The sequence below is a fragment of the Sycon ciliatum genome, chromosome 10, assembly GCF_964019385.1.
Source record: "Sycon ciliatum chromosome 10, ocSycCili1.1, whole genome shotgun sequence".
NCBI classification, from domain to species: domain Eukaryota; kingdom Metazoa; phylum Porifera; class Calcarea; order Leucosolenida; family Sycettidae; genus Sycon; species Sycon ciliatum.
The window spans coordinates 20,298,694-20,313,902 of record NC_088652.1 but is presented as its reverse complement, the minus strand read 5'-3'; the positions used below and the strand labels follow the sequence as shown (position 1 = coordinate 20,313,902).

Genomic DNA, 15,209 nt, shown 5'->3' with positions numbered 1-15,209 from the left:
GGTTACAATCAGATTCGAATAGAAGAAACAGATATTCCGAAGACAGCAATAAATACCCCATTTGGTCACTTTCAGTTCACAGTGATGGGTTTCGGCCTAACAAATGCCCCGGCAACATTCCAAACCTTGATGAACAGTGTCCTCCAGCCATACCTGCGTAAATTCGTTGTGGTGTTTCTAGACGATATCCTCATATTCAGCAAATCATGGGAGGAGCACCTCGATCATGTCAGAACCATCTTAAACGCCCTCAGGAGGAATGAGCTATATTGCAAACCGTCTAAATGTGAATTCGGCCGGACAGACGTTCTGTTTCTTGGGCACCGGATAGACGGCCAATGCATTTCTCCAGATCCAGAGAAGATCAAGGCCGTGCATAACTGGCCTGTCCCGACGACGGTCACGCACGTAAGACAGTTTCTGGGATTCGCTAATTACTTTCGAAGGTTCATTAACCATTTCTCGGCCATCTCCAAACCCCTGGAGGAACTGACAGGGAAACATGTGCGCTTCGAGTGGAATCAGACTCGACAGGAGGCATTTGAGCGATTGAAGTCTGCTCTGCTGGATGCACCAGTGTTGCGACTAGCAAACGTCAGTCAGGATTTCCGCGTTGAGACTGACGCAAGTGACTTTGCTGTGGCAGGAGTCTTAACGCAGCAAGCAGAGGACCAGTCCTGGCATCCTGTGGCTTACGTGAGCCGAAAGCTGTCTTCTGCCGAACGGAATTACACGGCCGCCGAGCGAGAAACTTTGGCTGTAGTGTACGCCCTGCAGTGCTGGCGAGTCTACCTATTTCGCCACTTTCAACTCTACACCGACAACATGGGAGTTGTCTACCTCAGGACCAAACCAAACTTAACCAAGAGAGAGGCTCGATGGATTGAATTCCTGGCCGACTATGACTACACGGTACATCACAAGCCAGGGAAGTGTAACATAGCAGACCCGTTGTCACGTCGACCAGACTTGGAACTGAATGGAATCGAGTTCTCTCTGGATGTGAATCAAGGAATTGCGAATCAGATCTCAGCAGGGTATGATAGTGACCCAGAGCTTTCGCCAGTAATCAAGCGCTTGATGGCTTGCAGCGAAGACGCCATGCATGAGCGATACGTCTGGAACAGTGTGGACCGGCGGCTGTACCTAGTAACATCGGGCGATGCTCGCCTCTGCATTCCTCGCGGTCCGGTACGGCTGCAACTGCTCAAACAGAATCATGATTGCCTGACGGCCAGCCATCCGGGGAGAGACAGGACCTACCTGAAGCTGAGCAGATACTTCTCTTGGCCAGGCATGAGAAGTACTGTGAAGGACTTCGTTAAATCTTGCGACCGGTGCCAACGCGTAAAGGGTAGCCAGACCAAGGCAGGACTGTTGCAGTCCCTTCCAGTCCCCGAACAGCCCTGGGCAGACATCAGCATGGATTTCATCATGGCACTGCCGCTGACCTGCCGAGGACATAGCGCCATTCTAACCTTTGTGGACCGTCTGACGAAGTATGTGCACCTGATCCCGACGACTGTTCATGTTGACTCTAAGGAGGCAGCCCGATTGTACGTGGATCATGTGTTTGCTGCCCATGGCTTGAGCAAAACGATAGTTTGTGATCGAGATCCGCGATTCACGTCGGCGTTCTTCAAGGAGGTTTTCAGTATTCTTGGCGTGGAGCTAAAAATGAGCACGGCCAACCACCCGCAGACCGATAACATGACTGAGCGTGTGAACCGTGTCATTGAGGATACGCTAAGAGCTTTCGTCAACCATAGGCAAAACAATTGGGATGAACTCCTATCGCTATGTGAGTTTGCGATCAACAATGCCGATCAAGCGTCAACAGGTAACACGCCATTTTTCCTCAACCATGGATGCCATCCAGTTACTCCCTCGAGCTTATTGACGAAGCAGAAAGCTGGAGCTGGCATGGACACGAATGGTCCGCTGTCATGGCTGGATGGCCGCGTAGAGGCACTACGTGAGGCACATGATGCCATCGTGGCGGCGCAGGCCCGGCAATCATTGTATGCGGATCGAGGACGGGTGGAGGACGCCCTGAAGGAGGGGGATGAGGTGTTGGTCTTCAGGGACTTCCTGCTGACGCCCGAGGAACGAGACAGGCCTTCACACAAATTAAGGCTCAAGTGGTATGGGCCGTTCAAGGTGCAGAAGAAAGTGGCCCCGAATGCGTACAGATTAGCTCTTCCAAGAATCATTCGGGCCCATCCAGTGTTCAATATTGCTGCCCTCAAGCTGTACCATGGCAATGAGATACCGGGCCGTACTCAGCCGGCACCTCCACCCCTAACCGATGCGGATGGCCAAACGCGGTACATTGTCGAAAAGGTGTTGTCGCACAAGAAGAGAGGACGGCGCACGCAGTACCTAGTGAAATGGAAGGGCTACCGAGATGCCACCTGGGAGCCGGAGGAATACTTGATGGATGAAGCAGGAAACGCTATTATTCCGCTGAAAACCTACCTGGACGGTTTTTCATAAAATTGCTATTTAATTGGCAGCCACAGTTGTATTGCTAGTTTCTACGTGTTGCAATAGAAATGTAGCATTCTGCATGATTAGGATAGTGCTTCCCTGCCAGCCAGGCGTTATTTGCAGAGGACATGCACTGGATCTTGAGTTCATCAGTGTTGTTTTCGGCTACCATACATTCCACATATCCATGCATGATCATTAGTTACCATAACTGTTCCTTCGAATTGGTACTGTTCTGACAGTTGAGAGGGGGGAATGGTGTAACAGATTCACTGTTACTACTAACACTAGGAATAGGATACACTTATCACCTGCTATTATCACGCTGCTGCTGTTAGGTGTTATGTCCATCATTGCTTGTTCATGTATATAAGAATGCATTATGGCAAGGATCATTGCTTATTCCAAGAACGACTACGGAAGTTAGTTGGACTGTTACAATCTCACAGTTTGGGGCTTTTTACCCGTGAATCTTCACTTTGCGACTAAACTATTCACAGCAGTGCCACATTTTCTGGGTCACTGAATGTGGGTGCCATCGCCCTACAAACAAACCAAAAATAAAATCAACGCGACCACTTACATTACAGCTGGGTCATTTTATAGAGAGGTACATTGAAATTCAAAGGTCAGCACAAATGGTCAAAATGCGACATTTTCTCACCTTCCTGCCCGTTCACAGCTCAGAAAATGACAATGACCAGCGTCATCTCCTTGGGTAGCTGGACATAGACAAGTGCACCAAGAAAAAGAGCCACATTTCTCTAAAGAACTTGCCCAGGGCTACTGAAAGCTGAAAAATAACCAATCTCACAGTTTGGGGCTTTTTACCCGTGAATCTTCACTTTGCGACTAAACTATTCACAGCAGTGCCAGATTCTCTGGGTCACTTAATGTGGGTGCCAGCGCCCCACAAGCAAACCAAAAATCAAATCAATGCGACCACTGACATTACAGTTGGGTCAAGTTATAGAGAGGTACATTGAAATTCAAAGGTCAGCACAAATGGTCAAAATCCGACATTTTCTCACCTTCCTGCCCGTTCACAGCTCAGAAAATGACAATGACCAGCCTCATCTCGTTATACAGCTGGACATAGACAAGTGCACCAAGAAAAAGAGCCATATTTCTCCAAAGAACTTGCCCAGGGCTACTGAAAGCTGAAAAATAACCAATCTCACAGTTTGGGGCTTTTTACCCGTGAATCTTCACTTTGCGACTAAACTATTCACAGCAGTGCCACATTTTTTGGGTCACTGAATGTGGGTGCCAGCGCCCTACAAGCAAACCAAAAATCAAATCAATGCGACCACTGACATTACAGCTGGGGCATGTTATAGAGAGGTACATTGAAATTCAAAGGTCAGCGCAAATGGTCAAAATCCGACATTTTCTCACCTTCCTGCCCGTTCACAGCTCAGAAAATGACAATGAGCAGCCTCATCTCGTTGTGCAGCTGGACATAGACAAGTGCACCAAGAAAAAGAGCCACATTTCTCAAAAGAACTTGCACATTGCTGCTGAAAACTGAAAAATAACCAATCTCACAGTTTGGGGCTTTTTACCCGTGAATCTTCACTTTGCGACTAAACTATTCACAGCAGTGCAACATTTTCTGGGTCACTGAATGTGGATGCCAGCGCTCTACAAGTACACCAAAAATCAAATCAACGCGACCACTTACATTACAGCTGGGTCATGTTATAGAGAGGTACATTGAAATTCAAAGGTCAGCACAAATGGTCAAAATCCGACATTTTCTCACCTTCCTGCCCGTTCACAGCTCAGAAAATGACAATGACCAGCCTCATCTCACTATGCAGCTGGACATAGACAAGTGCACCAAGAAAAAGAGCCACATTTCTCTAAAGAACTTGCACAGAGCTGCTGAAAGCTGAAAAATAACCAATCTCACAGTTTGGGGCTTTTTACCCGTGAATCTTCACTTTGCGACTAAACTATTCACAGCAGTGCCACATTTTCTGGGTCACTGAATGTAGGTGCCAGCGCCCTACAAGCAAACCAAAAATCAAATCAATGCGACCACTGACATTACAGCTGGCCATGTTATAGAGAGCTACATTGAAATTCAAAGGTCAGCACAAATGGTCAAAATCCGACATTTTCTCACCTTCCTGCCCGTTCACAGCTCAGAAAATGACAATGACCAGCCTCATCTCGTTGTGCAGCTGGACATAGACAAGTGCACCAAGAAAAAGAGCTACATTTCTCCAAAGAACTTGCCCAGGGCTGCTGAAAGCTGAAAAATAACCAATCTCACAGTTTGGGGCTTTTTACCCGTGAATCTTCACTTTGCGACTAAACTACTCACAGCAGTGCCACATTTTCTGGGTCACTGAATGAAGGTGCCAGCGCCCTACAAGCAAACCAAAAATGAAATCAATGCGACCACTGACATTACAGCTGGGTCATGTTATAGAGAGGTACATTGAAATTCAAAGGTCAGCACAAATGGTCAAAATCCGACATTTTCTCACCTTCCTGCCCGTTAACAGCTCAGAAAATGACAATGACCAGCCTCATCTCGTTGTGCAGCTGGACATAGACAAGTGCACCAAGAAAAAGAGCCACGTTTCTCTAAAGAACTTGTCCAGGGCTGCTGAAAGCTGAAAAATAACCAATCTCACAGTTTGGGGCTTTTTACCCGTGAATCTTCACTTTGCGACTAAACTATTCACAGCAGTGCCACATTTTCTGGGTCACTGAATGAAGGTGCCAGCGCCCTACAAGCAAACCAAAAATCAAATCAATGCGACCACTGACATTACAGCTGGGTCATGTTATAGAGAGGTACATTGAAATTGAAAGGTCAGCACAAATGGTCAAAATCCGACATTTTCTCACCTTCCTGCCCGTTCACAGCTCAGAAAATGACAATGACCAGCCTCATCTCGTTATGCAGCTGGACATAGACAAGTGCACCAAGAAAAAGAGCCACATTTCTCCAAAGAACTTGCCCAGGGCTACTGAAAGCTGAAAAATAAACAATCTCACAGTTTGGGGCTTTTTACCCGTGAATCTTCACTTTGCGACTAAACTATTCACAGCAGTGCCAAATTTTTGGGGTCACTGAATGTGGGTGCCGGCGCCCTACAAGCAAACCAAAAATCAAATCAATGCGACCACTGACATTACAGCTGGGTCATGTTATAGAGAGGTGCATTGAAATTCAAAGGTCAGCACAAATGGTCAAAATCCGACATTTTCTCACCTTCCTGCCCGTTAACCCTTTACCGGCAGCCCCATACTTGAATGCGTCGTAAACGACGCATTCGACATGCATACTAAAACCATGCCTGGTATGACAGGAAGCATCAGCCCACGGGGATTTCCCGTGGCCCTCACACAGCCTAGGTATGATCCTATCCGTAGCTGAAGAGATCTACGCGTGTCCCATTTGATTTCATTGAGAACTGCGCGATCGAAAATTTACGGAAATACACGCGCGCCGACAATGCCGTCTGCCTCCGTCAAAACGTCGTCAGGTGCATTTCCTCTTGCGCAGTGAGTTCCTTTCGTCCTCAGATGACTTCTCCGACGAGGACCTAGCAGACCTTTGCTCTGGGACCCACGACAGATAGATAAATACTTCGTTCCAGCCGCCGATGCAAGCGAATTTCAAATTGCGGAGCGGAGCGCACGCCAAGTAAATTCTCACGCAAATATCGGGAGCTCCAGCCGCTGAAGACGATGTCGTCGTAATGTACCTGGAAGAATCTGATGGTGCTTATGGTGTGGAAGCCATGGAGAGTGATCCCCGTGTCGACAGTCTTCCAGAGACGGAATTTTAGGCCATCGACTTTCTACGTACCTGAGTGACGGCAGCGCTGCGCGACTTGCGCACGACCTTACGGAGCCATCGGACAGCGATTTTGGGGCGATGCTGCTCTCAATTGCGAGCGAGGCACGGCCACTGACGTCTGTGATGGCTATAGCGTTCGTTTCCACTCTGAAGTCGACTTGTTTTGGCAGTTTTATGTCAATGTCGGAATCTGACGATTTGCATTGTGTACAATTTCCGTGTTTAGACGTATAGGTGCCAATTTAGTAGCGTATGTGTGTGGTATGTGAAAATAATTTTTTCCATCGTCAAGAAGAAGTACCAGACTTCCAAGAAAACATAACTTGCACATACAAAATGTGCCCTCGTTGTGAGTTATTGGCATCCTTCTCAATGTTATGGATTTCATATACAAAATGCACTTGCCGGTAAAGGGTTAACAGCTCAGAAAATGACAATGACCAGCCTCATCTCGTTGTGCAGCTGGACATAGACAAGTGCACCAAGAAAAAGAGCCACATTTCTCCAAAGAACTTGCCCAGGGCTGCTGAAAGCTGAAAAATAACCAATCTCACAGTTTGGGGCTTTTTACCCGTGAATCTTCACTTTGCGACTAAACTATTAACAGCAGTGCCACATTTTCTGGGTGACTGAATGTGGGTTCCAGCGCCCTACAAGCAAACCAAAAATCAAATCAATGCGACCACTGACATTACAGCTGGGTCATGTTATAGAGAGGTGCATTGAAATTCAAAGGTCAGCAAATATGTTCAAAATCCGGCATTTTCTCACCTTCCTGCCCGTTCACAGCTCAGAAAATGACAATGACCAGCCTCATCTCGTTATGCAGCTGGACATAGACAAGTGCACCAAGAAAAAGAGCCACATTTCTACAAAGAACTTGCACAGGGCTGCTGAAAGCTGAAAAATAACCAATCTCACAGTTTGGGGCTTTTTACCCGTGAATCTTCACTTTGCGACTAAACTATTCACAGCAGTGCCACATTTTCTGGGTCACTGAATGTAGGTGCCAGCGCCCTACAAGCAAACCAAAAATCAAATCAATGCGACCACTGACATTAAAGCTGGCCATGTTATAGAGAGCTACATTGAAATTCAAAGGTCAGCACAAATGGTCAAAATCCGACATTTTCTCACCTTCCTGCCCGTTCACAGCTCAGAAAATGACAATGACCAGCCTCATCTCGTTGTGCAGCTGGACATAGACAAGTGCACCAAGAAAAAGAGCTACATTTCTCCAAAGAACTTGCACAGGGCTGCTGAAAGCTGAAAAATAACCAATCTCACAGTTTGGGGCTTTTTACCCGTGAATCTTAACTTTGCGACTAAACTATTCACAGCAGTGCCACATTTTCTGGGTCACTGATAGAAGGTGCCAGCGCCCTACAAGCAAACCAAAAATCAAATCAATGCGACCACTGACATTACAGCTGGGTCATGTTATAGAGAGGTACGTTGAAATTCAAAGGTCAGCACAAATGGTCAAAATCCGACATTTTCTCACCTTCCTGCCCGTTCACAGCTTAGAAAATGAAATTGACCAGCCTCATCTCGTTGTGCAGCTGGACATAGACAAGTGCACCAAGAAAAAGAGCCACATTTCTCCAAAGAACTTGCACAGGGCTGCTGAAAGCTGAAAAATAACCAATCTCACAGTTTGGGGCTTTTTACCCGTGAATCTTCACTTTGCGACTAAACTATTCACAGCAGTGCCACATTTTCTGGGTCACTGAATGTGGATGCCAGCGCTCTACAAGCAAACCAAAAATCAAATCAACGCGACCACTTACTTTACAGCTGGGTCATGTTATAGAGAGGTACATTGAAATTGAAAGGTCAGCACAAATGGTCAAAATCCGACATTTTCTCACCTTCCTGCCCGTTCACAGCTCAGAAAATGACAATGACCAGCCTCATCTCGTTATGCAGCTGGACATAGACAAGTGCACCAAGAAAAAGAGCCACATTTCTCCAAAGAACTTGCCCAGGGCTGCTGAAAGCTGAAAAATAACCAAACTCACAGTTTAGGACTTTTTACCCGTGAATCTTCACTTTGCGACTAAACTATTCACAGCAGTGCCAAATTTTTTGGGTCACTGAATGTGGGTGCCAGCGCCCTACAAGCAAACCAAAAATCAAATCAATGCGACACCTGACATTACAGCTGGGGCATGTTATAGAGAGGTACATTGAAATTCAAAGGTCAGCGCAAATGGTCAAAATCCGACATTTTCTCACCTTCCTGCCCGTTCACAGCTCAGAAAATGACAATGACCAGCCTTATCTCGTTATGCAGCTGGACATAGACAAGTGCACCAAGAAAAAGAGCCACATTTCTCCAAAGAACTTGCCCAGGGCTGCTGAAAGCTGAAAAATAACCAATCTCACAGTTTGGGGCTTTTTACCCGTGAATCTTAACTTTGCGACTAAACTATTCACAGCAGTGCCACATTTTCAGGGTCACTGAATGAAGGTGCCAGCGACCTACAAGCAAACCAAAAATCAAATCAATGCGACCACTGACATTACAGCTGGGTCATGTTATAGAGAGGTACATTGAAATTGAAAGGTCAGCACAAATGGTCAAAATCCGACATTTTCTCACCTTCCTGCCCGTTCACAGCTCAGAAAATGACAATGACCAGCCTCATCTCGTTATGAAGCTGGACATAGACAAATGCACCAAGAAAAAGAGCCACATTTCTCCAAAGAACTTGCCCAGGGCTACTGAAAGCTGAAAAAAAAACAATCTCACAGTTTGGGGCTTTTTACCCGTGAATCTTCACTTTGCGACTAAACTATTCACAGCAGTGCCAAATTTTTTGGGTCACTGAATGTGGGTGCCAGCGCCCTACAAGCAAACCAAAAATCAAATCAATGCGACCACTGACATTACAGCTGGGTCATGTTATGGAGAGGTACATTGAAATTCAAAGGTCAGCGCAAATGGTCAAAATCCGACATTTTCTCACCTTCCTGCCCGTTCGCAGCTCAGAAAATGACAATGACCAGCCTCATCTCGTTGTGCAGCTGGACATAGACAAGTGCACCAAGAAAAAGAGCCACATTTCTCAAAAGAACTTGCACATTGCTGCTGAAAACTGAAAAATAACCAATCTCACAGTTTGGGGCTTTTTACCCGTGAATCTCCACTTTGCGACTAAACTATTCACAGCAGTGCCACATTTTCTGGGTGACTGAATGTGGGTGCCAGCGCCCTACAAGACAACCAAAAGTCCAATCAATGCGACCACAGACATTACAGTTGGGTCAAGTTATAGAGGTACATTGAAATTCAAAGGTCAGCACAAATGGTCAAAATCCGACATTTTCTCACCTTCCTGCCCGTTCACAGCTCAGAAAATGACAATGACCAGCCTCATCTCGTTATGCAGCTGGACATAGACAAGTGCACCAAGAAAAAGAGCCATATTTCTCTAAAGAACTTGCCCAGGGCTGCTGAAAGCTGAAAAATAACCAATCTCACAGTTTGGGGCTTTTTACCCGTGAATCTTCACTTTGCGACTAAACTATTCCCAGCAGTGCCACATTTTTTGGGTCACTGAATGTGGGTGCCAGCGCCCTACAAGCAAACCAAAAATCAAATCAATGCGACCACTGACATTACAGTTGGGTGAAGTTATAGAGAGGTACATTGAAATTCAAAGGTCAGCACAAATGGTCAAAATCTGACATTTTCTCACCTTCCTGCCCGTTAACAGGTCAGAAAATGACAATGACCAGCCTCATCTCGTTGTGCAGCTGGACATAGACAAGTGCACCAAGAAAAAGAGCCACATTTCTCCAAAGAACTTGCCCAGGGCTGCTGAAAGCTGAAAAATAACCAATCTCACAGTTTGGGGCTTTTTACCCGTGAATCTTCACTTTGCGACTAAACTATTCACAGCAGTGCCACATTTTCTGGGTCACTGAATGAAGGTGCCAGCGCCCTACAAGCAAACCAAAAATCAAATCAATGCGACCACTGACATTACAGCTGGGTCATGTTATAGAGAGGTACGTTGAAATTCAAAGGTCAGCACAAATGGTCAAAATCCGACATTTTCTCACCTTCCTGCCCGTTCACAGCTTAGAAAATGAAATTGACCAGCCTCATCTCGTTGTGCAGCTGGACATAGACAAGTGCACCAAGAAAAAGAGCCACATTTCTCCAAAGAACTTGCACAGGGCTGCTGAAAGCTGAAAAATAACCAATCTCACAGTTTGGGGCTTTTTACCCGTGAATCTTCACTTTGCGACTAAACTATTCACAGCAGTGCCACATTTTCTGGGTCACTGAATGTGGATGCCAGCGCTCTACAAGCAAACCAAAAATCAAATCAACGCGACCACTTACTTTACAGCTGGGTCATGTTATAGAGAGGTACATTGAAATTGAAAGGTCAGCACAAATGGTCAAAATCCGACATTTTCTCACCTTCCTGCCCGTTCACAGCTCAGAAAATGACAATGACCAGCCTCATCTCGTTATGCAGCTGGACATAGACAAGTGCACCAAGAAAAAGAGCCACATTTCTCCAAAGAACTTGCCCAGGGCTGCTGAAAGCTGAAAAATAACCAAACTCACAGTTTAGGACTTTTTACCCGTGAATCTTCACTTTGCGACTAAACTATTCACAGCAGTGCCAAATTTTTTGGGTCACTGAATGTGGGTGCCAGCGCCCTACAAGCAAACCAAAAATCAAATCAATGCGACACCTGACATTACAGCTGGGGCATGTTATAGAGAGGTACATTGAAATTCAAAGGTCAGCGCAAATGGTCAAAATCCGACATTTTCTCACCTTCCTGCCCGTTCACAGCTCAGAAAATGACAATGACCAGCCTTATCTCGTTATGCAGCTGGACATAGACAAGTGCACCAAGAAAAAGAGCCACATTTCTCCAAAGAACTTGCCCAGGGCTGCTGAAAGCTGAAAAATAACCAATCTCACAGTTTGGGGCTTTTTACCCGTGAATCTTAACTTTGCGACTAAACTATTCACAGCAGTGCCACATTTTCAGGGTCACTGAATGAAGGTGCCAGCGACCTACAAGCAAACCAAAAATCAAATCAATGCGACCACTGACATTACAGCTGGGTCATGTTATAGAGAGGTACATTGAAATTGAAAGGTCAGCACAAATGGTCAAAATCCGACATTTTCTCACCTTCCTGCCCGTTCACAGCTCAGAAAATGACAATGACCAGCCTCATCTCGTTATGAAGCTGGACATAGACAAATGCACCAAGAAAAAGAGCCACATTTCTCCAAAGAACTTGCCCAGGGCTACTGAAAGCTGAAAAAAAAACAATCTCACAGTTTGGGGCTTTTTACCCGTGAATCTTCACTTTGCGACTAAACTATTCACAGCAGTGCCAAATTTTTTGGGTCACTGAATGTGGGTGCCAGCGCCCTACAAGCAAACCAAAAATCAAATCAATGCGACCACTGACATTACAGCTGGGTCATGTTATGGAGAGGTACATTGAAATTCAAAGGTCAGCGCAAATGGTCAAAATCCGACATTTTCTCACCTTCCTGCCCGTTCGCAGCTCAGAAAATGACAATGACCAGCCTCATCTCGTTGTGCAGCTGGACATAGACAAGTGCACCAAGAAAAAGAGCCACATTTCTCAAAAGAACTTGCACATTGCTGCTGAAAACTGAAAAATAACCAATCTCACAGTTTGGGGCTTTTTACCCGTGAATCTCCACTTTGCGACTAAACTATTCACAGCAGTGCCACATTTTCTGGGTGACTGAATGTGGGTGCCAGCGCCCTACAAGACAACCAAAAGTCCAATCAATGCGACCACAGACATTACAGTTGGGTCAAGTTATAGAGGTACATTGAAATTCAAAGGTCAGCACAAATGGTCAAAATCCGACATTTTCTCACCTTCCTGCCCGTTCACAGCTCAGAAAATGACAATGACCAGCCTCATCTCGTTATGCAGCTGGACATAGACAAGTGCACCAAGAAAAAGAGCCATATTTCTCTAAAGAACTTGCCCAGGGCTGCTGAAAGCTGAAAAATAACCAATCTCACAGTTTGGGGCTTTTTACCCGTGAATCTTCACTTTGCGACTAAACTATTCCCAGCAGTGCCACATTTTTTGGGTCACTGAATGTGGGTGCCAGCGCCCTACAAGCAAACTAAAAATCAAATCAATGCGACCACTGACATTACAGTTGGGTGAAGTTATAGAGAGGTACATTGAAATTCAAAGGTCAGCACAAATGGTCAAAATCTGACATTTTCTCACCTTCCTGCCCGTTAACAGGTCAGAAAATGACAATGACCAGCCTCATCTCGTTGTGCAGCTGGACATAGACAAGTGCACCAAGAAAAAGAGCCACATTTCTCCAAAGAACTTGCCCAGGGCTGCTGAAAGCTGAAAAATAACCAATCTCACAGTTTGGGGCTTTTTACCCGTGAATCTTCACTTTGCGACTAAACTATTCACAGCAGTGCCACATTTTCTGGGTCACTGAATGAAGGTGCCAGCGCCCTACAAGCAAACCAAAAATCAAATCAATGCGACCACTGACATTACAGCTGGGTCATGTTATAGAGAGGTACATTGAAATTGAAAGGTCAGCACAAATGGTCAAAATCCGACATTTTCTCACCTTCCTGCCCGTTCACAGCTCAGAAAATGACAATGACCAGCCTCATCTCGTTATGAAGCTGGACATAGACAAGTGCACCAAGAAAAAGAGCCACATTTCTCCAAAGAACTTGCCCAGGGCTACTGAAAGCTGAAAAATAACCAATCTCACAGTTTGGGGCTTTTTACCCGTGAATCTTCACTTTGCGACTAAACTATTCACAGCAGTGCCACATTTTTTGGGTCACTGAATGTGGGTGCCAGCGCCCTACAAGCAAACCAAATATCAAAACAATGCGACCACTGACATTACAGCTGGGTCATGTTATGGAGAGGTACATTGAAATTCAAAGGTCAGCACAAATGGTCAAAATCCGACATTTTCTCACCTTCCTGCCCGTTCACAGCTCAGAAAATGACAATGACCAGCCTCATCTCGTTATGCAGCTGGACATAGACAAGTGCACCAAGAAAAAGAGCCACATTTCTCCAAAGAACTTGCCCAGGGCTGCTGAAAGCTGAAAAATAACCAATCTCACAGTTTGGGGCTTTTTACCCGTGAATCTTAACTTTGCGACTAAACTATTCACAGCAGTGCCACATTTTCTGGGTCACTGAATGAAGGTGCCAGCGCCCTACAAGCAAACCAAAAATTAAATCAATGCGACCACTGACATTACAGCTGGGTCATGTTATAGAGAGGTACATTGAAATTCAAAGGTCAGCACAAATGGTCAAAATCTGACATTTTCTCACCTTCCTGCCCGTTAACAGGTCAGAAAATGACAATGACCAGCCTCATCTCGTTGTGCAGCTGGACATAGACAAGTGCACCAAGAAAAAGTGCCATATTTCTCTAAAGAACTTGCCCAGGGCTGCTGAAAGCTGAAAAATAACCAATCTCACAGTTTGGGGCTTTTTACCCGTGAATCTTAACTTTGCGACTAAACTATTCACAGCAGTGCCACATTTTCAGGGTCACTGAATGAAGGTGCCAGCGACCTACAAGCAAACCAAAAATCAAATCAATGCGACCACTGACATTACAGCTGGGTCATGTTATAGAGAGGTACATTGAAATTGAAAGGTCAGCACAAATGGTCAAAATCCGACATTTTCTCACCTTCCTGCCCGTTCACAGCTCAGAAAATGACAATGACCAGCCTCATCTCGTTATGAAGCTGGACATAGACAAATGCACCAAGAAAAAGAGCCACATTTCTCCAAAGAACTTGCCCAGGGCTACTGAAAGCTGAAAAAAAAACAATCTCACAGTTTGGGGCTTTTTACCCGTGAATCTTCACTTTGCGACTAAACTATTCACAGCAGTGCCAAATTTTTTGGGTCACTGAATGTGGGTGCCAGCGCCCTACAAGCAAACCAAAAATCAAATCAATGCGACCACTGACATTACAGCTGGGTCATGTTATGGAGAGGTACATTGAAATTCAAAGGTCAGCGCAAATGGTCAAAATCCGACATTTTCTCACCTTCCTGCCCGTTCGCAGCTCAGAAAATGACAATGACCAGCCTCATCTCGTTGTGCAGCTGGACATAGACAAGTGCACCAAGAAAAAGAGCCACATTTCTCAAAAGAACTTGCACATTGCTGCTGAAAACTGAAAAATAACCAATCTCACAGTTTGGGGCTTTTTACCCGTGAATCTCCACTTTGCGACTAAACTATTCACAGCAGTGCCACATTTTCTGGGTGACTGAATGTGGGTGCCAGCGCCCTACAAGACAACCAAAAGTCCAATCAATGCGACCACAGACATTACAGTTGGGTCAAGTTATAGAGGTACATTGAAATTCAAAGGTCAGCACAAATGGTCAAAATCCGACATTTTCTCACCTTCCTGCCCGTTCACAGCTCAGAAAATGACAATGACCAGCCTCATCTCGTTATGCAGCTGGACATAGACAAGTGCACCAAGAAAAAGAGCCATATTTCTCTAAAGAACTTGCCCAGGGCTGCTGAAAGCTGAAAAATAACCAATCTCACAGTTTGGGGCTTTTTACCCGTGAATCTTCACTTTGCGACTAAACTATTCCCAGCAGTGCCACATTTTTTGGGTCACTGAATGTGGGTGCCAGCGCCCTACAAGCAAACCAAAAATCAAATCAATGCGACCACTGACATTACAGTTGGGTGAAGTTATAGAGAGGTACATTGAAATTCAAAGGTCAGCACAAATGGTCAAAATCTGACATTTTCTCACCTTCCTGCCCGTTAACAGGTCAGAAAATGACAATGACCAGCCTCATCTCGTTGTGCAG

The 15,209-nt window shown here is 45.5% G+C and overlaps 1 long non-coding RNA gene across 1 annotated transcript in view; it reads right to left on the bottom strand.

Moving 5' to 3' along the window:
- Positions 1 to 3,936, bottom strand: part of LOC135825882 (uncharacterized) — a 38,120-nt gene extending 34,184 nt beyond the window's left edge. The window contains exon 1 of the long non-coding RNA XR_010555160.1: positions 3,889 to 3,936. This is a non-coding gene — a long non-coding RNA (uncharacterized LOC135825882). The remainder of the gene's footprint in view (positions 1 to 3,888) is intronic.
- Positions 3,937 to 15,209: the final 11,273 nt, after the last annotated feature.